At 45.9% G+C, this 27,514-nt stretch overlaps 1 long non-coding RNA gene across 2 annotated transcripts; it reads right to left on the bottom strand.

Annotated features, from left to right (window-relative positions):
- Window positions 1–225: 225 nt before the first annotated feature.
- On the bottom strand, window positions 226–27,228 carry LOC146041858 (uncharacterized). 2 transcript variants are annotated; one of them, XR_014463628.1, is made up of 10 exons: window positions 26,851–27,228; window positions 20,865–21,123; window positions 15,639–15,752; window positions 14,926–15,109; window positions 10,966–11,079; window positions 10,253–10,436; window positions 6,315–6,428; window positions 5,602–5,785; window positions 1,640–1,753; window positions 226–1,110 (listed from the first exon to the last, which is right to left on the bottom strand). It is a non-coding gene; the product is annotated as an uncharacterized LOC146041858 (long non-coding RNA). The 2 variants fall into 2 exon arrangements; XR_014463629.1 differs by lacking the exon at window positions 20,865–21,123 and having other exon boundaries at window positions 26,851–27,227.
- Between the last annotated feature and the right edge of the window lie 286 nt (window positions 27,229–27,514).

Genomic DNA, 27,514 nt, shown 5'->3' with positions numbered 1-27,514 from the left:
CAGGACTGTGCATCAGAACGGATATTATACACATGCGATTTGGACCGATTTCACCCAATATCTCAGCTTGATCTACCGGAATTGGCCCAAATCGCATAGTGTATGGGACATTAAGAGAAGGAAAGCACACGAGGGATGAGGGTCCTGCTCATTTATTCATGAAAATCTTTATCACTATTTATAAATAATACAGACAATATAAGTAAGATTTTAAATCAGTTTTATTTTTCAAAAAGTTTTTTTTTTTTTTACGTTTTGGCATTGAGAAAGCAAATAGGTAATGTAACATCATGCCAAATACTGTAGGGAAATGAGAAACCAGTACAGTGGATTTGCAAACCAATATACCCCATTATATATACTCTGCCAAGTTCATAAAAGCTACTTCATACGTTATATTACATTATATATATTCTTACATATTACTTCAGTAGTAACCAGTAATAATGCGTTTGTAAATAAACTTTTCCAGTGGCATGAACCTGGCCTGCCATTGGAATTCTGGGATACATGGCGCACCTATAGTTCCTGATTGGACCGCTCTCTCAGTATTGGCAAGTGTTTAGGTTTTGATCCTGCACTAGGGTCTGCACGAATTTCGATATTAACAGATGGAATCAATACCATAGGAGTATGTCATACTTGCTGACAGCAGCAAGTCAGGGGGTCGGGACAGGCAGACGTCATCAAGCCCCACCCCCACGACAGTCAAACAACGAAATTCGCGGACCCGCAAAAAAAGGTCATTTTGTGCTGCAGGGAAGGGGTGCGGGGGCTGCCTGGCCAATGCGGGAGGATTGCCCACCTTCCCGGGGGACCCGATTTTCGGGAGCCTCACGGCAATTCCAGGAGGGTAGGCAAGCCTGGAGTATGTAATACAATTAGGAAAAAATAGAAAAATAATATAATACAAGATAATTAGTTACTTCTAAGTAGGAGACTGCTTTGTCCACAGCCTCGTGCCAGAGTAACATGAGGCCCAAAGTGGAGCCAAGTTGGTGGGGTAGAAGTTTGGATTGTGTCTATATTACTCTATATTAAAGTCCAACCAGACTCCTATTTCCTTGTCCCACAGAACAGCCTGCACAGCATCCAGTCGCTCCGGCATATCTGTAGCAAATGACAAGAACAGAAATGATACAATATAGAAATTATAATACAGCCAATTGGAAAAATGGTGAAATAAACTTTAACAAAAGACCAATTGTTCTGATAATGTTGTTAAATAAAATGGATTGACCTAGGCCCTTATTCAGATCTGATCGCAGTACAAAATTGTTCTCAATATGGGCAAAACCTTGTGCACTGCAGGTGGGGCAGATGTAACATGTGCAGAGAGAGTTACATTTGGGTGGGGTGTTTTGAAACTGAAATCTAAATTGCAGTGTCAAAATAATGCAGTCAGTATTTACCCTGCACAGAAACAAAATCTAACTCTCTCTACACATGTTACATCTGTCCCACCTGGAGGGCACATGGTTTTGCCCATTTTGAGAACAAATTTGTTCTGCGATCAGATCTGAATAAGGGCCCTAATTTGTGTGAATGGCCATACAGCACATGTTGTGATCTTATCAGTGAGAAACACTCTGCGTCCTCCTAGCAGCACAATGTCCATTCTCAAACTATAGCCTGTTACCTCTGCCCTGGTGATGAGAATTTGGATTAACATATCCTCATCTGTCCCAGTCCCCATCATGGTTTTTGTAAGGATCCTTGGCATAATATCCTTGGCGGTCCTTAATGCATTGTACTGCAGAAAGAGAGGACATGAGCTGGTTTATTACAAGGTAACTGTACATGGTTAGTATATTTCTCCTGATTATAAAACTGCTGCGAGAGATGAAGCAGTATTCACACTATACTAAAGTAATTAATAATTTGGCCACTGGAGGCGCACTTCCACTGGCATCAGTGGGCAACATATATTTTCTTTCAGAACTAATACAATTGCTCCCACTGCTGTGTATGGCTACAAACATGCAGAGATAAAAGGTTCTTTGTGCCTATTAACTTTTATCACGTAAATAAGTAAGAGGTAAGACATCCCAGGGGGACCAGAAGACAATACCACTTCTGTAACAGCAGACCCTGGATGAGATACATAGCAGTGTCCTTCTGCCATATGACAGCTAGTGATGTCACAATGGGCCGATGATGTCACAATGGGCTGTGATGGGTAGAACACTGGCAGCTGACTGCTTCCTGAGTCATATCTAATATTGCTGGACTTGTGCCAACACAGATAATTTTTCACTCTTTTCTGAAGATTGAAGTTTGATATAAAATGAAGAAGGCGAAAGCTAATAAAGCTATAGACCACCAAATGACTGTCGCTCTGCGCATCCGTCCCGTTAATTTGACGGAGACTAAGAACCGCGCCCGATGCATCACACACCAGCTCGGACCGCAGACAGTGCTATTGCAGGACCCCGGTGAGGATCCTAACGATGTCCTGCGCTCCACCAGGACAAGAGAAACAACATTCCAATTTAACCAGGTGTTTGACCAGGCAGCTACCCAGGAGACTGTGTATGATTCCACAGTGAAGCCCTTATTGGGTGACATCCTGTCCGGGTACAATGCTGCCATATTTGCCTACGGCCCCACAGGCACCGGAAAGACCTTCACCATGATGGGTAAGGACCGCGAACCTGGAGTAATATATCGCACCCTGAAGGACCTGTTTAAAACCATTGAGGAGACTGGGGAAAAAAAGAATTTCTCCGTATCATTATCATACGCGGAGATCTATAATGAAACCGTCCGAGACCTATTAAGACCTTCCTCTAGGTCTTTGGTCCTCAGAGAGGATCCCAATGGCAACACCAACATAGAAGGGATTTCTACATTCTCCCTTAGCACTCCTGAGGAAGCCATGACCCTGCTGAAGAAGGGCAACAAGCGGCGCACAGAAGCTCCCACAGCCGCTAATAAGACCTCATCCCGCTCACATGCAGTATTGCAGGTCACCATAAAGCAGACAGCCAGTGATAGTGTGAGCACAGGCAAGTTGTACATGGTAGACCTTGCGGGATCAGAACGAGCAAGCCAGACTAAGAACAGCGGCCAGACCATGAAAGAAGGAGGATACATCAACCGATCCCTTCTTACCCTCAGGATGTGTATCATGGCGCTGCGTGACAGACCAGGCAGCCATATAAACTATCGGGACAGCAAGCTGACCTGGCTGCTAAAGGGAGCACTGAGCGGGAAAAGCCGATTGGTTATGATCACGCACATCAGCCCTGCGGATAGTGCTTATGAAGAATCCCGCAGCACAATGACCTACGGATGCAAGGCCAAGTTTATCAAGACGCGAGTGGAGAGAAACCGTGTCTGTGTCCCCAATAAGACTTCCGAGGGCGTCAGAGGGACCACAGTGCTGCCGGAAGTCCCTCATCCTCCAGAGCATGGCCGTGGGATCCTGCCCAGGTCTGGGAATATTTATCAAGTGAGAAAAAGTGCAAGGCCGCTGCGTGATTTTCCTCCCTGTATCCAGCAAAGAATCCCCAACCGCAATTTGAGAACAAAGCCACAGCATCTTACGGTGTACACTCCTTTCAAGGTTGGTCATTACACATTGCACACATGAACAGCAATCGGGCTGGCAGTAAAGGTACCCATACACGTTACAATTATTGTATACAGTATTATATACAATACTGTATTCAATAATTGTAACGTGTATGGAAACTTTTACACCTGAAGGAAAACTGGGGAATAGGGCTACTGGCGAAACCCCAACAAAAAAAAAACGACACTCAGCAGCCACCCCATGGGTGTGTTGGAAGAGCTGCCAATTATTTATAAATGATAACCGTTATATCAAACTCATTGATAATTTAATAACTCAAAGGCTTAAACCAGGACAATGCCAGGTACGTCAGTCAGTTATACATAATGTGTGCTGTTAGTGGTTTTATTGTATTCTTGTTATGTAATACGATCCACAAAAAATTCCTAGTGTGCACAAGCACACATGGCCAATAAAGTTGATTCTGATTCTGATACATAGATCTTTTAATAATTATGCTAGGACACTACCAGTAGATGGGTGATGGGGCTTCATAGCACATTCCTGACAGGGGCCCCAATACATTGCTATGCGCAGGGGTCTACACTGCTGTTGACGCCCCTGTATGTATGTATGTATGTATGTATGTATGTATGTATGTATGTATGTATGTATATATATATATATATATATATATATATATATATTTTTATTATTAATATTATTTATATACATTTGGTCTATCTATAATACTTTAACTGACCCGGCATATACTGGGTCACCTAAGTGTCCATCTCCGTGCTTTGCTCCGCCCCTCTGGAAACCCCCTTCTGAAAATCCTGCGTTTGCCACTGGTCGCATATTATTATGGTTATTATACTTTATTTATATGGCACCACAAAGGATCCCCCGGGCCAAATTACAGAGTACATATACAAATGAGGGAAACCGTGACCTACAGCTGAATACAATAGAGGACAAGTACAGGGCACATAACTATAGCTACATCCGCAGGGTATCAGCGTGGTAGAAAACCACAGGGTTTGGTGCTATCAAAGATGGCTTAAGTAAAGGCCCCCATGCACTATGCAAATTCTCTGAAGGGAGAAGTCGCACCTGATCCCCCGCCGAATGTCCAACCTCCGACTCCGCTCCGATGAACACAGGACTGTGCATCAGAACGGATATTATACACATGCGATTTGGACCGATTTCACCCAATATCTCAGCTTGATCTACCGGAATTGGCCCAAATCGCATAGTGTATGGGACATTAAGAGAAGGAAAGCACACGAGGGATGAGGGTCCTGCTCATCTATTCATAAAAATCTTTATCACTATTTATAAATAATACAGACAATATAAGTAAGATTTTAAATCAGTTTTATTTTTCAAAAAGTTTTTTTTTTTTTTACGTTTTGGCATTGAGAAAGCAAATAGGTAATGTAACATCATGCCAAATACTGTAGGGAAATGAGAAACCAGTACAGTGGATTTGCAAACCAATATACCCCATTATATATACTCTGCCAAGTTCATAAAAGCTACTTCATACGTTATATTACATTATATATATTCTTACATATTACTTCAGTAGTAACCAGTAATAATGCGTTTGTAAATAAACTTTTCCAGTGGCATGAACCTGGCCTGCCATTGGAATTCTGGGATACATGGCGCACCTATAGTTCCTGATTGGACCGCTCTCTCAGTATTGGCAAGTGTTTAGGTTTTGATCCCGCACTAGGGTCTGCACGAATTTCGATATTAACAGATGGAATCAATACCATAGGAGTATGTCATACTTGCTGACAGCAGCAAGTCAGGGGGGCGGGACAGGCAGACGTCATCAAGCCCCACGACAGTCAAACAACGTAATTCGCGGACCCGCAAAAAAAGGTCATTTTGTGCTGCAGGGAAGGGGGTGCGGGGGCTGCCTGGCCAATGCGGGAGGATTGCCCACCTTCCCGGGGGACCCGATTTTCGGGAGCCTCACGGCAATTCCAGGAGGGTAGGCAAGCCTGGAGTATGTAATACAATTAGGAACAAATAGAAAAATAATATAATACAAGATAATTAATTACCTCTAAGTAGGAGACTGCTTTGTCCACAGCCTCGTGCCAGAGTAACATGAGGCCCAAAGTGGAGCCAAGTTGGTGGGGTAGAAGTTTGGATTGTGTCTATGATCCTCTATATTAAAGTCCAACCAGACTCCTATTTCCTTGTCCCACAGAACAGCCTGCACAGCATCTAGTCGCTCCGGCATATCTGTAGCAAATGACAAGAACAGAAATGATACAATATAGAAATTATAATACAGCCAATTGGAAAAATGGTGAAATAAACTTTAACAAAAGACCAATTGTTCTGATAATGTTGTTAAATAAAATGGATTGACCTAGGCCCTTATTCAGATCTGATCGCAGTACAAAATTGTTCTCAATATGGGCAAAACCTTGTGCACTGCAGGTGGGGCAGATGTAACATGTGCAGAGAGAGTTACATTTGGGTGGGGTGTTTTGAAACTGAAATCTAAATTGCAGTGTCAAAATAATGCAGTCAGTATTTACCCTGCACAGAAACAAAATCTAACTCTCTCTACACATGTTACATCTGTCCCACCTGGAGGGCACATGGTTTTGCCCATTTTAAGAACAAATTTGTTCTGCGATCAGATCTGAATAAGGGCCCTAATTTGTGTGAATGGCCATACAGCACATGTTGTGATCTTATCAGTGAGAAACACTCTGCGTCCTCCTAGCAGCACAATGTCCATTCTCAAACTATAGCCTGTTACCTCTGCCCTGGTGATGAGAATTTGGATTAACATATCCTCATCTGTCCCAGTCCCCATCATGGTTTTTGTAAGGATCCTTGGCATAATATCCTTGGCGGTCCTTAATGCATTGTACTGCAGAAAGAGAGGACATGAGCTGGTTTATTACAAGGTAACTGTACATGGTTAGTATATATCTCCTGATTATAAAACTGCCGCGAGAGATGAAGCAGTATTCACACTATACTAAAGTAATTAATAATTTGGCCACTGGAGGCGCACTTCCACTGGCATCTGTGGGCAACATATATTTTCTTTCAGAACTAATACAATTGCTCCCACTGCTGTGTATGGCTACAAACATGCAGAGATAAAAGGTTCTTTGTGCCTATTAACTTTTATCACGTAAATAAGTAAGAGGTAAGACATCCCAGGGGGACCAGAAGACGATACCACTTCTGTAACAGCAGACCCTGGATGAGATACATAGCAGTGCCCTTCTGCCATATGACAGCTAGTGATGTCACAATGGGCCGATGATGTCACAATGGGCTGTGATGGGTAGAACACTGGCAGCTGACTGCTTCCTGAGTCATATCTAATATTGCTGGACTTGTGCCAACACAGATAATTTTTCACTCTTTTCTGAAGATTGAAGTTTGATATAAAATGAAGAAGGCGAAAGCTAATAAAGCTATAGACCACCAAATGACTGTCGCTCTGCGCATCCGTCCCGTTAATTTGACGGAGACTAAGAACCGCGCCCGATGCATCACACACCAGCTCGGACCGCAGACAGTGCTATTGCAGGACCCCGGTGAGGATCCTAACGATGTCCTGCGCTCCACCAGGACAAGAGAAACAACATTCCAATTTAACCAGGTGTTTGACCAGGCAGCTACCCAGGAGACTGTGTATGATTCCACAGTGAAGCCCTTATTGGGTGACATCCTGTCCGGGTACAATGCTGCCATATTTGCCTACGGCCCCACAGGCACCGGAAAGACCTTCACCATGATGGGTAAGGACCGCGAACCTGGAGTAATATATCGCACCCTGAAGGACCTGTTTAAAGCCATTGAGGAGACTGGGGAAAAAAAGAATTTCTCCGTATCATTATCATACGCGGAGATCTATAATGAAACCGTCCGAGACCTATTAAGACCTTCCTCTAGGTCTTTGGTCCTCAGAGAGGATCCCAATGGCAACACCAACATAGAAGGGATTTCTACATTCTCCCTTAGCACTCCTGAGGAAGCCATGACCCTGCTGAAGAAGGGCAACAAGCGGCGCACAGAAGCTCCCACAGACGCTAATAAGACCTCATCCCGCTCACATGCAGTATTGCAGGTCACCATAAAGCAGACAGCCAGTGATAGTGTGAGCACAGGCAAGTTGTACATGGTAGACCTTGCGGGATCAGAACGAGCAAGCCAGACTAAGAACAGCGGCCAGACCATGAAAGAAGGAGGATACATCAACCGATCCCTTCTTACCCTCAGGATGTGTATCATGGCGCTGCGTGACAGACCAGGCAGCCATATAAACTATCGGGACAGCAAGCTGACCTGGCTGCTAAAGGGAGCACTGAGCGGGAAAAGCCGATTGGTTATGATCACGCACATCAGCCCTGCGGATAGTGCTTATGAAGAATCCCGCAGCACAATGACCTACGGATGCAAGGCCAAGTTTATCAAGACGCGAGTGGAGAGAAACCGTGTCTGTGTCCCCAATAAGACTTCCGAGGGCGTCAGAGGGACCACAGTGCTGCCGGAAGTCCCTCATCCTCCAGAGCATGGCCGTGGGATCCTGCCCAGTTCTGGGAATATTTATCAAGTGAGAAAAAGTGCAAGGCCGCTGCGTGATTTTCCTCCCTGTATCCAGCAAAGAATCCCCAACCGCAATTTGAGACCAAAGCCACAGCATCTTACGGTGTACACTCCTTTCAAGGTTGGTCATTACACATTGCACACATGAACAGCAATCGGGCTGGCAGTAAAGGTACCCATACACGTTACAATTATTGTATACAGTATTATATACAATACTGTATTCAATAATTGTAACGTGTATGGAAACTTTTACACCTGAAGGAAAACTGGGGAATATGGCTACTGGCGAAACCCCAACAAAAAAAAAACGACACTCAGCAGCCACCCCATGGGTGTGTTGGAAGAGCTGCCAATTATTTATAAATGATAACCGTTATATCAAACTCATTGATAATTTAATATCTCAAAGGCTTAAACCAGGACAATGCCAGGTATGTCAGTCAGTTATACATAATGTGTGCTGTTAGTGGTTTTATTGTATTCTTGTTATGTAATACGATCCACAAAAAATTCCTAGTGTGCACAAGCACACATGGCCAATAAAGTTGATTCTGATTCTGATACATAGATCTTTTAATAATTATGCTAGGACACTACCAGTAGATGGGTGATGGGGCTTCATAGCACATTCCTGACAGGGGCCCCAATACATTGCTATGCGCAGGGGTCTACACTGCTGTTGACGCCCCTGTATGTATGTATGTATGTATGTATGTATGTATGTATGTATATATATATATATATATATATATTTTTTTTTTTTATTATTAATATTATTTATATACATTTGGTCTATCTATAATACTTTAACTGACCCGGCATATACTGGGTCACCTAAGTGTCCATCTCCGTGCTTTGCTCCGCCCCTCTGGAAACCCCCTTCTGAAAATCCTGCGTTTGCCACTGGTCGCATATTATTATGGTTATTATACTTTATTTATATGGCACCACAAAGGATCCCCCGGGCCAAATTACAGAGTACATATACAAATGAGGGAAACCGTGACCTACAGCTGAATACAATAGAGGACAAGTACAGGGCACATAACTATAGCTACATCCGCAGGGTATCAGCGTGGTAGAAAACCACAGGGTTTGGTGCTATCAAAGATGGCTTAAGTAAAGGCCCCCATGCACTATGCAAATTCTCTGAAGGGAGAAGTCGCACCTGATCCCCCGCCGAATGTCCAACCTCTGACTCCGCTCCGATGAACACAGGACTGTGCATCAGAACGGATATTATACACATGCGATTTGGACCGATTTCACCCAATATCTCAGCTTGATCTACCGGAATTGGCCCAAATCGCATAGTGTATGGGACATTAAGAGAAGGAAAGCACTCCTGCTCATCTATTCATGAAAATCTTTATCACTATTTATAAATAATACAGACAATATAAGTAAGATTTTAAATCAGTTTTATTTTTAAAAAAGTTTTTTTTTTTTTACGTTTTGGCATTGAGAAAGCAAATAGGTAATGTAACATCATGCCAAATACTGTAGGGAAATGAGAAACCAGTACAGTGGATTTGCAAACCAATATACCCCATTATATATACTCTGCCAAGTTCATAAAAGCTACTTCATACGTTATATTACATTATATATATTCTTACATATTACTTCAGTAGTAACCAGTAATAATGCGTTTGTAAATAAACTTTTCCAGTGGCATGAACCTGGCCTGCCATTGGAATTCTGGGATACATGGCGCACCTATAGTTCCTGATTGGACCGCTCTCTCAGTATTGGCAAGTGTTTAGGTTTTGATCCCGCACTAGGGTCTGCACGAATTTCGATATTAACAGATGGAATCAATACCATAGGAGTATGTCATACTTGCTGACAGCAGCAAGTCAGGGGGGCGGGACAGGCAGACGTCATCAAGCCCCACCCCCACGACAGTCAAACAACGTAATTCGCGGACCCGCAAAAAAAGGTCATTTTGTGCTGCAGGGAAGGGGGTGCGGGGGCTGCCTGGCCAATGCGGGAGGATTGCCCACCTTCCCGGGGGACCCGATTTTCGGGAGCCTCACGGCAATTCCAGGAGGGTAGGCAAGCCTGGAGTATGTAATACAATTAGGAACAAATAGAAAAATAATATAATACAAGATAATTAATTACCTCTAAGTAGGAGACTGCTTTGTCCACAGCCTCGTGCCAGAGTAACATGAGGCCCAAAGTGGAGCCAAGTTGGTGGGGTAGAAGTTTGGTTTGTGTCTATGATACTCTATATTAAAGTCCAACCAGACTCCTATTTCCTTGTCCCACAGAACAGCCTGCACAGCATCCAGTCGCTCCGGCATATCTGTAGCAAATGACAAGAACAGAAATGATACAATATAGAAATTATAATACAGCCAATTGGAAAAATGGTGAAATAAACTTTAACAAAAGACCAATTGTTCTGATAATGTTGTTAAATAAAATGGATTGACCTAGGCCCTTATTCAGATCTGATCGCAGTACAAAATTGTTCTCAATATGGGCAAAACCTTGTGCACTGCAGGTGGGGCAGATGTAACATGTGCAGAGAGAGTTACATTTGGGTGGGGTGTTTTGAAACTGAAATCTAAATTGCAGTGTCAAAATAATGCAGTCAGTATTTACCCTGCACAGAAACAAAATCTAACTCTCTCTACACATGTTACATCTGTCCCACCTGGAGGGCACATGGTTTTGCCCATTTTGAGAACAAATTTGTTCTGCGATCAGATCTGAATAAGGGCCCTAATTTGTGTGAATGGCCATACAGCACATGTTGTGATCTTATCAGTGAGAAACACTCTGCGTCCTCCTAGCAGCACAATGTCCATTCTCAAACTATAGCCTGTTACCTCTGCCCTGGTGATGAGAATTTGGATTAACATATCCTCATCTGTCCCAGTCCCCATCATGGTTTTTGTAAGGATCCTTGGCATAATATCCTTGGCGGTCCTTAATGCATTGTACTGCAGAAAGAGAGGACATAAGCTGGTTTATTACAAGGTAACTGTACATGGTTAGTATATATCTCCTGATTATAAAACTGCCGCGAGAGATGAAGCAGTATTCACACTTTACTAAAGTAATTAATAATTTGGCCACTGGAGGCGCACTTCCACTGGCATCTGTGGGCAACATATATTTTCTTTCAGAACTAATACAATTGCTCCCACTGCTGTGTATGGCTACAAACATGCAGAGATAAAAGGTTCTTTGTGCCTATTAACTTTTATCACGTAAATAAGTAAGAGGTAAGACATCCCAGGGGGACCAGAAGACGATACCACTTCTGTAACAGCAGACCCTGGATGAGATACATAGCAGTGCCCTTCTGCCATATGGCAGCTAGTGATGTCACAATGGGCCGATGATGTCACAATGGGCTGATGATGTCACAATGGGCTGTGATGGGTAGAACACTGGCAGCAGACTGCTTCCTGAGTCATATCTAATATTGCTGGACTTGTGCCAACACAGATAATTTTTCACTCTTTTCTGAAGATTGAAGTTTGATATAAAATGAAGAAGGCGAAAGCTAATAAAGCTATAGACCACCAAATGACTGTCGCTCTGCGCATCCGTCCCGTTAATTTGACGGAGACTAAGAACCGCGCCCGATGCATCACACACCAGCTCGGACCGCAGACAGTGCTATTGCAGGACCCCGGTGAGGATCCTAACGATGTCCTGCGCTCCACCAGGACAAGAGAAACAACATTCCAATTTAACCAGGTGTTTGACCAGGCAGCTACCCAGGAGACTGTGTATGATTCCACAGTGAAGCCCTTATTGGGTGACATCCTGTCCGGGTACAATGCTGCCATATTTGCCTACGGCCCCACAGGCACCGGAAAGACCTTCACCATGATGGGTAAGGACCGCGAACCTGGAGTAATATATCGCACCCTGAAGGACCTGTTTAAAGCCATTGAGGAGACTGGGGAAAAAAAGAATTTCTCCGTATCATTATCATACGCGGAGATCTATAATGAAACCGTCCGAGACCTATTAAGACCTTCCTCTAGGTCTTTGGTCCTCAGGGAGGATCCCAATGGCAACACCAACATAGAAGGGATTTCTACATTCTCCCTTAGCACTCCTGAGGAAGCCATGACCCTGCTAAAGAAGGGCAACAAGCGGCGCACAGAAGCTCCCACAGCCGCTAATAAGACCTCATCCCGCTCACATGCAGTATTGCAGGTCACCATAAAGCAGACAGCCAGTGATAGTGTGAGCACAGGCAAGTTGTACATGGTAGACCTTGCGGGATCAGAACGAGCAAGCCAGACTAAGAACAGCGGCCAGACCATGAAAGAAGGAGGATACATCAACCGATCCCTTCTTACCCTCAGGATGTGTATCATGGCGCTGCGTGACAGACCAGGCAGCCATATAAACTATCGGGACAGCAAGCTGACCTGGCTGCTAAAAGGAGCACTGAGCGGGAAAAGCCGTTTGGTTATGATCACGCACATCAGCCCTGCGGATAGTGCTTATGAAGAATCCCGCAGCACAATGACCTACGGATGCAAGGCCAAGTTTATCAAGACGCGAGTGGAGAGAAACCGTGTCTGTGTCCCCAATAAGACTTCCGAGGGCGTCAGAGGGACCACAGTGCTGCCGGAAGTCCCTCATCCTCCAGAGCATGGCCGTGGGATCCTGCCCAGGTCTGGGAATATTTATCAAGTGAGAAAAAGTGCAAGGCCGCTGCGTGATTTTCCTCCCTGTATCCAGCAAAGAATCCCCAACCGCAATTTGAGACCAAAGCCACAGCATCTTACGGTGTACACTCCTTTCAAGGTTGGTCATTACACATTGCACACATGAACAGCAATCGGGCTGGCAGTAAAGGTACCCATACACGTTACAATTATTGTATACAGTATTATATACAATACTGTATTCAATAATTGTAACGTGTATGGAAACTTTTACACCTGAAGGAAAACTGGGGAATAGGGCTACTGGCGAAACCCCAACAAAAAAAAAACGACACTCAGCAGCCACCCCATGGGTGTGTTGGAAGAGCTGCCAATTATTTATAAATGATAACCGTTATATCAAACTCATTGATAATTTAATAACTCAAAGGCTTAAACCAGGACAATGCCAGGTACGTCAGTCAGTTATACATAATGTGTGCTGTTAGTGGTTTTATTGTATTCTTGTTATGTAATACGATCCACAAAAAATTCCTAGTGTGCACAAGCACACATGGCCAATAAAGTTGATTCTGATTCTGATACATAGATCTTTTAATAATTATGCTAGGACACTACCAGTAGATGGGTGATGGGGCTTCATAGCACATTCCTGACAGGGGCCCCAATACATTGCTATGCGCAGGGGTCTACACTGCTGTTGACGCCCCTGTATGTATGTATGTATGTATGTATGTATGTGTATATATATATATATATATATATATATATATTTTTTATTATTAATATTATTTGTATACATTTGGTCTATCTATAATACTTTAACTGACCCGGCATATACTGGGTCACCTAAGTGTCCATCTCCGTGCTTTGCTCCGCCCCTCTGGAAACCCCCTTCTGAAAATCCTGCGTTTGCCACTGGTCGCATATCATTATGGTTATTATACTTTATTTATATGGCACCACAAAGGATCCCCCGGGCCAAATTACAGAGTACATATACAAATGAGGGAAACAGTGACCTACAGCTGAATACAATAGAGGACAAGTACAGGGCACATAACTATAGCTACATCCGCAGGGTATCAGCGTGGTAGAAAACCACAGGGTTTGGTGCTATCAAAGATGGCTTAAGTAAAGGCCCCCATGCACTATGCAAATTCTTTGAAGGGAGAAGTCGCACCTGATCCCCCGCCGAATGTCCAACCTCCGACTCCGCTCCGATGAACACAGGACTGTGCATCAGAACGGATATTATACACATGCGATTTGGACCGATTTCACCCAATATCTCAGCTTGATCTACCGGAATTGGCCCAAATCGCATAGTGTATGGGACATTAAGAGAAGGAAAGCACACGAGGGATGAGGGTCCTGCTCATCTATTCATGAAAATCTTTATCACTATTTATAAATAATACAGACAATATAAGTAAGATTTTAAATCAGTTTTATTTTTCAAAAAGTTTTTTTTTTTTTTACGTTTTGGCATTGAGAAAGCAAATAGGTAATGTAACATCATGCCAAATACTGTAGGGAAATGAGAAACCAGTACAGTGGATTTGCAAACCAATATACCCCATTATATATACTCTGCCAAGTTCATAAAAGCTACTTCATACGTTATATTACATTATATATATTCTTACATATTACTTCAGTAGTAACCAGTAATAATGCGTTTGTAAATAAACTTTTCCAGTGGCATGAACCTGGCCTGCCATTGGAATTCTGGGATACATGGCGCACCTATAGTTCCTGATTGGACCGCTCTCTCAGTATTGGCAAGTGTTTAGGTTTTGATCCCGCACTAGGGTCTGCACGAATTTCGATATTAACAGATGGAATCAATACCATAGGAGTATGTCATACTTGCTGACAGCGGCAAGTCAGGGGGGCGGGACAGGCAGACGTCATCAAGCCCCACGACAGTCAAACAACGTAATTCGCGGACCCGCAAAAAAAGGTCATTTTGTGCTGCAGGGAAGGGGGTGCGGGGGCTGCCTGGCCAATGCGGGAGGATTGCCCACCTTCCCGGGGGACACGATTTTCGGGAGCCTCACGGCAATTCCAGGAGGGTAGGCAAGCCTGGAGTATGTAATACAATTAGGAACAAATAGAAAAATAATATAATACAAGATAATTAATTACCTCTAAGTAGGAGACTGCTTTGTCCACAGCCTCGTGCCAGAGTAACATGAGGCCCAAAGTGGAGCCAAGTTGGTGGGGTAGAAGTTTGGATTGTGTCTATGATCCTCTATATTAAAGTCCAACCAGACTCCTATTTCCTTGTCCCACAGAACAGCCTGCACAGCATCCAGTCGCTCCGGCATATCTGTAGCAAATGACAAGAACAGAAATGATACAATATAGAAATTATAATACAGCCAATTGGAAAAATGGTGAAATAAACTTTAACAAAAGACCAATTGTTCTGATAATGTTGTTAAATAAAATGGATTGACCTAGGCCCTTATTCAGATCTGATCGCAGTACAAAATTGTTCTCAATATGGGCAAAACCTTGTGCACTGCAGGTGGGGCAGATGTAACATGTGCAGAGAGAGTTACATTTGGGTGGGGTGTTTTGAAACTGAAATCTAAATTGCAGTGTCAAAATAATGCAGTCAGTATTTACCCTGCACAGAAACAAAATCTAACTCTCTCTACACATGTTACATCTGTCCCACCTGGAGGGCACATGGTTTTGCCCATTTTAAGAACAAATTTGTTCTGCGATCAGATCTGAATAAGGGCCCTAATTTGTGTGAATGGCCATACAGCACATGTTGTGATCTTATCAGTGAGAAACACTCTGCGTCCTCCTAGAAGCACAATGTCCATTCTCAAACTATAGCCTGTTACCTCTGCCCTGGTGATGAGAATTTGGATTAACATATCCTCATCTGTCCCAGTCCGCATCATGGTTTTTGTAAGGATCCTTGGCATAATATCCTTGGCGGTCCTTAATGCATTGTACTGCAGAAAGAGAGGACATGAGCTGGTTTATTACAAGGTAACTGTACATGGTTAGTATATATCTCCTGATTATAAAACTGCCGCGAGAGATGAAGCAGTATTCACACTATACTAAAGTAATTAATAATTTGGCCACTGGAGGCGCACTTCCACTGGCATCTGTGGGCAACATATATTTTCTTTCAGAACTAATACAATTGCTCCCACTGCTGTGTATGGCTACAAACATGCAGAGATAAAAGGTTCTTTGTGCCTATTAACTTTTATCACGTAAATAAGTAAGAGGTAAGACATCCCAGGGGGACCAGAAGACGATACCACTTCTGTAACAGCAGACCCTGGATGAGATACATAGCAGTGCCCTTCTGCCATATGGCAGCTAGTGATGTCACAATGGGCCGATGATGTCACAATGGGCCGATGATGTCACAATGGGCTGTGATGGGTAGAACACTGGCAGCGGACTGCTTCCTGAGTCATATCTAATATTGCTGGACTTGTGCCAACACAGATCATTTTTCACTCTTTTCTGAAGATTGAAGTTTGATATAAAATGAAGAAGGCGAAAGCTAATAAAGCTATAGACCACCAAATGACTGTCGCTCTGCGCATCCGTCCCGTTAATTTGACGGAGACTAAGAACCGCGCCCGATGCATCACACACCAGCTCGGACCGCAGACAGTGCTATTGCAGGACCCCGGTGAGGATCCTAACGATGTCCTGCGCTCCACCAGGACAAGAGAAACAACATTCCAATTTAACCAGGTGTTTGACCAGGCAGCTACCCAGGAGACTGTGTATGATTCCACAGTGAAGCCCTTATTGGGTGACATCCTGTCCGGGTACAATGCTGCCATATTTGCCTACGGCCCCACAGGCACCGGAAAGACCTTCACCATGATGGGTAAGGACCGCGAACCTGGAGTAATATATCGCACCCTGAAGGACCTGTTTAAAGCCATTGAGGAGACTGGGGAAAAAAAGAATTTCTCTGTATCATTATCATACGCGGAGATCTATAATGAAACCGTCCGAGACCTATTAAGACCTTCCTCTAGGTCTTTGGTCCTCAGAGAGGATCCCAATGGCAACACCAACATAGAAGGGATTTCTACATTCTCCCTTAGCACTCCTGAGGAAGCCATGACCCTGCTGAAGAAGGGCAACAAGCGGCGCACAGAAGCTCCCACAGCCGCTAATAAGACCTCATCCCGCTCACATGCAGTATTGCAGGTCACCATAAAGCAGACAGCCAGTGATAGTGTGAGCACAGGCAAGTTGTACATGGTAGACCTTGCGGGATCAGAACGAGCAAGCCAGACTAAGAACAGCGGCCAGACCATGAAAGAAGGAGGATACATCAACCGATCCCTTCTTACCCTCAGGATGTGTATCATGGCGCTGCGTGACAGACCAGGCAGCCATATAAACTATCGGGACAGCAAGTTGACCTGGCTGCTAAAGGGAGCACTGAGCGGGAAAAGCCGATTGGTTATGATCACGCACATCAGCCCTGCGGATAGTGCTTATGAAGAATCCCGCAGCACAATGACCTACGGAAGCAAGGCCAAGTTTATCAAGACGCGAGTGGAGAGAAACCGTGTCTGTGTCCCCAATAAGACTTCCGAGGGCGTCAGAGGGACCACAGTGCTGCCGGAAGTCCCTCATCCTCCAGAGCATGGCCGTGGGATCCTGCCCAGGTCTGGGAATATTTATCAAGTGAGAAAAAGTGCAAGGCCGCTGCGTGATTTTCCTCCCTGTATCCAGCAAAGAATCCCCAACCGCAATTTGAGACCAAAGCCACATCATCTTACGGTGTACACTCCTTTCAAGGTTGGTCATTACACATTGCACACATGAACAGCAATCGGGCTGGCAGTAAAGGTACCCATACACGTTACAATTATTGTATACAGTATTATATACAATACTGTATTCAATAATTGTAACGTGTATGGAAACTTTTACACCTGAAGGAAAACTGGGGAATAGGGCTACTGGCGAAACCCCAACAAAAAAAAAACGACACTCAGCAGCCACCCCATGGGTGTGTTGGAAGAGCTGCCAATTATTTATAAATGATAACCGTTATATCCAACTCATTGATAATTTAATAACTCAAAGGCTTAAACCAGGACAATGCCAGGTACGTCAGTCAGTTATACATAATGTGTGCTGTTAGTGGTTTTATTGTATTCTTGTTATGTAATACGATCCACAAAAAATTCCTAGTGTGCACAAGCACACATGGCCAATAAAGTTGATTCTGATTCTGATACATAGATCTTTTAATAATTATGCTAGGACACTACCAGTAGATGGGTGATGGGGCTTCATAGCACATTCCTGACAGGGGCCCCAATACATTGCTATGCGCAGGGGTCTACACTGCTGTTGACGCCCCTGTATGTATGTATGTATGTATGTATATATATATATATATATATATATTTTTTTTTTTTATTATTATTATTAATATTATTTATATATATTTGGTCTATCTATAATACTTTAACTGACCCGGCATATACTGGGTCACCTAAGTGTCCATCTCCCGTGCTTTGCTCCGCCCCTCTGGAAACCCCCTTCTGAAAATCCTGCATTTGCCACTGTGCCCTGTGTATTGTAATGAATGCCCTCATGCCACCCAAGTCCTCCTCTCTGCTTTCTCCTCCTTCACAAAAGTCACCATATTACTCTGCAAACCTAAGCCGATTTTTTCAGTGCTCATGGGCATTTTGTGCTTCAGAGTATTTGTTGCTGTGGCTGTATGTAAAGGAACACACCCCCACATTTGCAGTTATCATGCTGTTTGCGCTGCAGAAAAAATTCCAATTACTACAAATAGTAAAGCTGCTTTGAAGTGCAATATTGCCCTTGTGCTTAGTCAGTCCGTGAATGTATTCCTTAGCAAAATGGTGCTTGATAACTTAACCATTGAATTGACTGCACCGGTAGTGTTACATAATTGCAGACAAGATCATACTTGCCTACTTTTGAAAACTAGTTTCAGGGAGATTATAGTTGGTAGTAGAATTTTGCACAGTGCCCCATTGAGGGGGCGTGTCATGCTCCACTTAAAGGGCGTGTGTAGTTCCATATATGGAGAGATTGTGAAAAGAGATTGTGAACATGGCACCTAGAAGTGTGGGTGTGCACTACTACATCTGAGAGGAATCTTTTAAAAAAATCTTTTATCCAAATGTAGATGAGCCCCAAAGCAGTTAGTAAGAAATATATTCTTGGTAAAGTGCTGGGAAATGGTGCTGATGATTCACTGTAAATGTATCTGTCTCATTCCTTTTTTCCTCAAAAAATGTAACCGTGTAATGTGGGCTAGTAATAATAACTATACTTTACCTGCTTATATTTTTACCTATCTGGCTGTTGCAACGACCAGCGGTCGCCGCTGATGGCTGCCTAGGCGCTGTGCAGTTCAGCTAATATATGTTCCCTGAATCTATATAATCCCTAGGGTACATCTAGAATATACCTGTATGTGTGTTATATATATATATATATATATATATCTGTTCTGTCACTGTTTAACTGTTACCTAAATGGCTGTTGCACAGCAATCCAAATCAAATTCCTAGTATATGCAAGTATACCTGGCCAATAAAGCTGATTCTGATGAGGTAGATTGCTAGACTAATGAGGGAGAGAGGGAGATTGCTGTTATTTCAGGGAGTCTCCTGCAGAATGCAGGACGGTAGGCCACTATGATATATATTATTGTTTTTGAATATGATCTATGCCCCCTATGACTACAATAGCATTGACAAAATGCAAGTACAAAACATAGCACAATTTTGAAAAGGGCTTATCAGCACCCGCAGTGCATATGCTACCAGCCAGGGGCGGATTGGGGCCTAAAAGTGGCCCTGGAAAATATCTGGAAGTGGCCTCATGTGGGCAGAGCCAGCATAACAATAGGCGGCGCCACAACCAGCAGCACCGGGCCTTATATTTACTGCGGTGTATGGAGAAGGAGGTGGGGTGGGAGGAGGTGGGTACGCATCCAGCAGCAGGGCCCTGTGCGGCATTGCCTCCACTGATACATTGCCCGTCAGGTGTGGCTCCAGAACACAATTACAGAAGGACACCATAACAGGGAAGGGAGGGGGGTTATTTGCGCATATTCCCAAAACAGTTGGCGTTGCCTCAAAACAAGGGCATGGCCTCAAAGGGAATGACAAGGAGAGACAGTGGGTAACAGTGAACAGATGATTGAGAGAAGCAGAGGGTGATGTCTTGGAAAGGCAGAGTGACAGGAGAGAGAGGAAATGGGGAGATAGTACCACAGGGGAGAGGTAGATGGTGATGCAGTGGGTGATGGGGAGAGATAGAGAGACAAAGGTGGCTACAGGGAGAGACATAGGGAGCTAGGGAAGGTGGACAAAGGGATTGGAGTCAGAGTGGGGAGAGGTACAAGAAATGGGGACAGTGAGAGGGAAGAGGAGGAGAGGGGGTGGTAGAGGAGGGGACAGGGGTGGTAGGAGGAGGAGATGTGGGTGGTAGAGGAAGAGACGTGGGTGGTAGAGGGGGAGATGGGATGTAGATGAAGAGAAGGAGTGGTATAGGAGTAGAGGGGGGGGGGGGTGTAGAGGAGGAGAGGGGGTGGTGGAGGAGGAGAGGGGGGAGAAGGGTGGTGGTAGAGGAGGAGAAGGGGGTGGTAGAGGAGGAGAAGGGGGTGGTAGAGGAGGAGAAGGGGGGTGGTAGAGGAGGAGAAGGGGGGTGGTAGAGGAGGAGAAGGGGGGTGGTAGAGGAGGAGATGGAGGGTGGTAGAGGAGGAGATGGGGGGTGGTTGAGGAGGAGAATGGGGGGTTGTAGAGGAGGAGAAGGGATGGCAGAGGAGGAGAGGGTTGGTATAGGGGGAGAGGGGATGGAATAGGAGGAAAGGGGGGTGTAGAGGAGGAGAGGGGTGGTAAAGAGGGAGAGGGGATGGTATAGGAGGAGTAGGGGTGGTAGAGGCGGAGAAGGGGGTGGTAGAGGAGGAGAGGGGGGTGGTAGAGAAGGGAGAGCAGAAGCAGGCAGGTGTTTGAAAGTTACAGAAATTACTTTGCGCCTCCTAATCCTTCCTCCCCCCTCAATCAAAGTGGAGAGTGTACCTCGGGCAGCTCTCCCTCTCTTCGGCGACGGGCCTCCTCCTCCCACACCGGCGTGCCGGGCCTCTTGTCTGTTTTCCCCTGGTGCAGAGCCTCAACCTCCTATCTGCGGTGCAAGGCTTTTTCTCGTGATCCCTGGCGCTGGGCCTCCTCCTTCCAATCCACGGTGACAGGCTTCCTCCCCGCTATCCACAGCTGTGGGCCTCCTCCTGATCCGCGGTGCTGGCAGCAGAGGGCTGCATCTCCTTGTTGGAGCATGAGACTGGGTTGTAGAGGAGACAGGGGTTAGAGGAGGAGACAGGGGTGGTAAAAGAGAGGAGGTGGTAGAGGAGGAGAGGGGTTGTATAGCAGAGGGGGGTGTAGGGGAGGAAACAGGGGTTAGAGGAGAAGACGTGAGGTGGTAGAGGAGAGGGGGTTTAGAAGAGGAGGAGATGGGGGTGGTAGAGGAGGAGAGGGGTGGTATAGGGGGAGAGAGGATGGTATAGGGGGAGAGGGGATGGTATAGGAGGGAAGGGGGTGGTAAAGGAGGAGAAGGGGGTGGTAGAGGATGGAGGAGAAGGGGGTGGTAGAGGAGAAGAGGGGTGGTATAGGGGGAGAGAGGGGGGTAGAGGAGGAGAGGGGGTGGTAGAGAAGGGAGAGCAGGCAGTTGTTACATAAATGACTTTGCACCTCCTAATCCTAACGAGTGAAAAAAGGGGTCGATTCAGACACATTATTTTTTATCCAAATTCGTCCCTATCCCTGATGGTCGGAGTCTGTACATGTGCAGGTGTGAGAATGCACAGACCCTGAGAGCCAATGAGAGGTGGGTTGCAACAAGCATCACTGTATCTCTCCACACCCCCAGCAGAGGTATTCATGTGCTGAACCAAACCTCTCTACCTCCCCTCACAATACACGCGGGGTACCCCTGTCACTAATGCTTTCGGCAGCTGGAGTATCTGTAATTAGCATCGACGGCAGTGGCTCCCAGTGCAGCGATGACAATGGGTCCCTGTCACAAGCGCAGATGGCAGCGGGTCCCGTTATTAATGCAGGCGGCAGTGTGTCCTATCTTTACCACTGCACCAGCAGGTACCAGTCATTAGCGGCAGTGGGGGTACCTGTCATCAGGGGTGTAACTATAACTTTTTGGGCCCCATAGCAAATTTTTTAAGGGGCCCCCTTACACTTAATAGCGCTCTCATTTATTCATACATGCATGCACTGTCGCTCTTATACATACATACACTGCCTCTATGATTCATACATACATACATACGCTGCCTCTATCATTCATACTGTACATACATGCACTGCCTCTATCATTGATACTGTACATACATGCACTGCCCCTATCATTCATACTGTACATACATACACTGCCCGTATCATTCATACTGTACATACATACACTGCCCCTATCATTCATACCTACATGCACTGTCGCTCTTATACATGCATACACTGCCTCTATCATTCATACATGCACTGACACTATCATTTATACATGCACTGACACTCTCATTCATACATGCATGCACTGCCGCTCTCATTGATATATACATGCACTGTCACTTCCATTCATACATGTACTGCCGCTCTGATTCATACATACTTACACCATCACTCTCATTCATGCATACATGTACTGCTGCTCTGATACAGACATAAATACATGCACAGACAGCCTCATTCATACATGCACTGTCACTCTCATTCATGCATACATGTACTGCTGCTCTGATACAGACATAAACACATGCACAGACAGCCTCATTCATACATGCACTGTCACTCTCATTCATGCATACATGTACTGCTGCTCTGATACAGACATAAACACATGCACAGACAGCCTCATTCATACATGCACTGTCACTCTCATTCAAATATATATACACGCACTGACTGCCTCAATCATACATACATACATAAATACAAACATACATACGTGCACTGACAGTCTCATTCATACATACACTGCTGCCATACACCCCCGCGCCATGGCACACAGACTACTACCTCCTTCCCCCAGGAAGTAACTCCAGGCAGCCACTACTGGGGGCACCAACTCCTACCAACGAGGCAATCTTACCGCTGGGTGGGTTGATGTGACATTTCAGAAGTTTGGATACAAACACACATGCATGCACCTGGGCCTCGGTTCTAAATCTTCATACACAATGGGCATTTTTGCCCAGCTTGTATGGTGAGAAATGATGGAGAAAATCGCTCGGCTGAAAAATGCTCAGTTCATACACAACTGAGCGTCTTTCGTCCATTCTAGCGATTTCCCCCGGGGGTGGTCGACTTCCCATAGCCGGACACTATGGAAGGCTGTCCACTCCATCACTCATCTGCTGATAATACCAGCAGATGAGCAGTGGTGGCCAGCGATGATGCGAGAACGTGCCCCATACGCATAGGGTGGCTTTTGAGATAAAAGCAGCTATAGACAAACTGAGCTGCTTTCAGCTCAAAGTGAACCAGTGTGTATGGGCCTGAAGACCAAATGATGGAGCACAGGGCAAAAATTTCCTTTGCTGACAGAAAAAATTGCATACCTCAGTTTAAACATTGCGGTATGTGGTGCGCGGCATTACACAGTTCACGCATATCTGACCTCTGAGTTTGCTACCCCTCCTTTTTATTTTAACCCACATTGCATACCTTTTCCTGTATTTTGATGCTGAATTAAATTTTAGTGTATGAAGGATTAGTATTTGTACTGACTTCTTAGACCCTGCACTACATCACTGCCCCCTCTATACCCGCCACTACATCACTGACCCCTCTATTACCGCCACTACATCACTGACCCCTCTATACCCGCCACTACATCACTGACCCCTCTATTACCGCCACTACATCACTGACCCCTCTATACCCGCCACTACATCACTGACCCCTCTATACCCGCCACTACATCACTGACCCCTCTCTACCCGCCACTACATCACTGACCCCTCTATACCCGCCACTACATCACTGACCCCTCTATTACCGCCACTACATCACTGCCCCCTCTATACCCGCCACTACATCACTGACCCCTCTATTACCGCCACTACATCACTGACCCCTCTATACCCGCCACTACATCACTGACCCCTCTATTACAGCCACTACATCACTGACCCCTCTATACCCACCACTACATCACTGACCCCTCTCTACCCGCCACTACATCACTGACCCCTCTCTACCCGCCACTACATCACTGACCCCTCTATACCCGCCACTACATCACTGACCCCTCTATTCCCGCCACTACATCACTGACCCCTCTATTCCCACCACTACATCAATGCCCCCTCTATACCCGCCACTACATCACTGACCCCTCTATTACCGCCACTACATCACTGACCCCTCTATACCCGCCACTACATCACTGACCCCTCTATTACCGCCATTACATCACTGAACCCTCTATACCCGCCACTACATCACTGACCCCTCTCTACCCGCCACTACATCACTGACCCCTCTCTACCCGCCACTACATCACTGACCCCTCTATACCCGCCACTACATCACTGACCCCTCTATTCCCGCCACTACATCACTGACCCCTCTATACCCGCCACTACATCACTGACCCCTCTATTACCGCCACTACATCACTGACCCCTCTATTCCCGCCACTACATCACTGACCCCTCTATACCCGCCACTACAACACTGACCCCTCTATACCCTACACTACATCACTGACCCCTCTATCCCCGCCACTACATCACTGACCCCTCTATCCCCACCACTACATCACTGACCCCTCTATACCCACCACTACATCACTGACCCCTCTATACCCGCCACTACATCACTGACCCCTCTGTACCCACCACTACATCACTGACCCCTCTATACCCGCCACTACATCACTGACCCATCTATACCCGCCACTACATCACTGACCCCTCTATACCCGCCACTACATCACTGACCCCTCTATACCCGCCACTACATCACTGACCCCTCTATACCCGCCACTACATCACTGACCCCTCTATTCCCACCACTACATCACTGGCCCCTCTATACCCACCACTACATTACTGACCCCTCTATACCCGCCACTACATTACTGACCCTTCTATACACTACACTACTGACCCCTCTATACCCGCCACTACATTACTGACCCCTCTATACCCGCCACTACATTACTGACCCTTCTGTACCCGCCACTACATCACCGACCCTTCTGTACCCGCCACTACATCACCGACCCCTCTGTACCCGCCACTACATCACCGACCCCTCTATACCTGCCACTACATCACAGATCCCTCTATTCCCGCCACTACATCACTGACCCCTCTATACCCGCCACTACATCACTGACCCCTCTATACCCGCCACTACATCACTGACCCCTCTGTACCCGCCACTACATCACTGACCCCTCTGTACCCGCCACTACATCACTGACCCCTCTATTCCCGCCACTACATCACTGACCCCTCTATTCCCGCCACTACATCACTGACCCCTCTATACCCTACACTGCATCACTGACCCCTCTATACCCTACACTGCATTACTGACCTCTCTATACCATACACTACATCACTGACCCCTCTATATCCTACACTACATCACTGACCCCTCTATACCATACACTACATTACCGACCCCTCTATACCCGCCACTACAACACTGACCCCTCTATACCCTACCCTACACTACAACACTGACCCCTCTATACCCTACACTACATCACTGACCCCTCTGTACCCGCCACTACATCACAGACCCCTCTATACCCGCCACTACAACACTGACCCCTCTATACCCTACACTACAACACTGACCCCTCTATACCCTACACTACATCACTGACCCCTCTGTACCCGCCACTACATCACAGACCCCTCTATACCCGCCACTACATCACAGACCCCTCTATACCCGCCACTACATCACAGACCCCTCTATACCCGCCACTACATCACAGACCCCTCTATACCCGCCACTACATCACAGACCCCTCTATACCCGCCACTACAACACTGACCCCTCTATACCCTACACTACAACACTGACCCCTCTATACCCTACACTACATCACTGACCCCTCTGTACCCGCCACTACATCACAGACCCCTCTATACCCGCCACTACATCACAGACCCCTCTATACCCGCCACTACATCACAGACCCCTCTGTACCCGCCACTACATCACAGACCCCTCTGTACCCGCCACTACATCACAGACCCCTCTGTACCCGCCACTACATCACAGACCCCTCTATACCCGCCACTACATCACAGACCCCTCTATACCCGCCACTACATCACAGACCCCTCTGTACCCGCCACTACATCATCACGGACCCCTCTATACACACCACTACATCACAGACCCCTCTATACCCGCCACTACATCACAGACCCCTCTGTACCCGCCACTACATCACTGACCCCTCTATAAGCTACACTAATGAACTCTGTACACCCTTGTACATAAATGACCCTTCTAAACCCACTACATTACATACCCTTCTAAACCCTATGCTACTGAACTAATATAATGTCCATAGGTACACATATTGTATATCAATATATATAGGCTTGTATATGAACACAAACACTCATATATACATATAAACCTTGGAATATACAGATTGTATACACATATACAATTACCAGAAACACATATACAAATGGTACATATACACACATAACTATTCCAGTTTATATATAGTTACAGATGCTAATATCTATATACAAGTACCAGATACTGTAACAACAGCCAACCCCCCCCCCACCCCACCCACACACAAACCACTGACATGTATTTTTCCACACAATCACATGCAGACACACACACACACATTTAATGAAAGCAACAGGGCCCACCCACATATGTTACACATAGTTTTACACACACAGAGACATACTTAGTCCATTCCACACACATAAGCACTGACACATGTTTCTAACAGAACAACTATTTTGGGATAGCCCCAACCATGTCCCCTCACCAAAGCACTCACCCAGGCCAGCAGCTCCTGTGCTGTGATTTGTGACTGTGGACCGTGGAGAAGGGAGGAAGCAGTTGAAGCTGCCCGGGAGGAGAGAAGAGGAGGAGCCTGAGCCCGAGGTCAGGACAGTGGACACAGGAGGGGAGGGGCTAGCCTGCGTGAGCTCAGTTAGCTCATTGGTGGCTGTCCCAGGCAAAGAGGGACTACACAGTGACAGTTCCTGTCGTGACTGTGTACAATACAGTCACAGTGCACTTTGTCGTCTCCCCACTGATGCCTGTCAGAGCAGTCAGGAGCACACGCTGCACTGCATACATGCCACATGTATATATGTGCACGGCACATCTGCAGCCACAAACAGTTCTATTGCAGTGGCCTGGGGCGGCAGCTGGCACCCTGCCCAGCATGCCGCCCCTGCCCAGCCCGCAACTGATGTTGATAACCGCCACTGCTGACATCCCTGGCCCCGGCTCATGGAGCTGCGCTACTACTAGAGGAGGAGGCGGGGCAGTGGCGGAACAAGAGGACAGTGGGCGGGAGGAGGCTGAGACGCATTCAGCAGCGGGGCAGCTGCTGAATGTATAGGTTACAGGATGTGACGTTCAGCGAGGGCGGAAGTTGTTAGATGCCCTCACAACGTTTTTTAATTTATGTGTAATTCATGTAGGTGTCGGTT

Source organism: Crinia signifera, chromosome 19, assembly GCF_055691185.1.
Source record: "Crinia signifera chromosome 19, ASM5569118v1, whole genome shotgun sequence".
NCBI classification, from domain to species: domain Eukaryota; kingdom Metazoa; phylum Chordata; class Amphibia; order Anura; family Myobatrachidae; genus Crinia; species Crinia signifera.
This window is presented reverse-complemented; position numbering and strand designations above follow the sequence as displayed.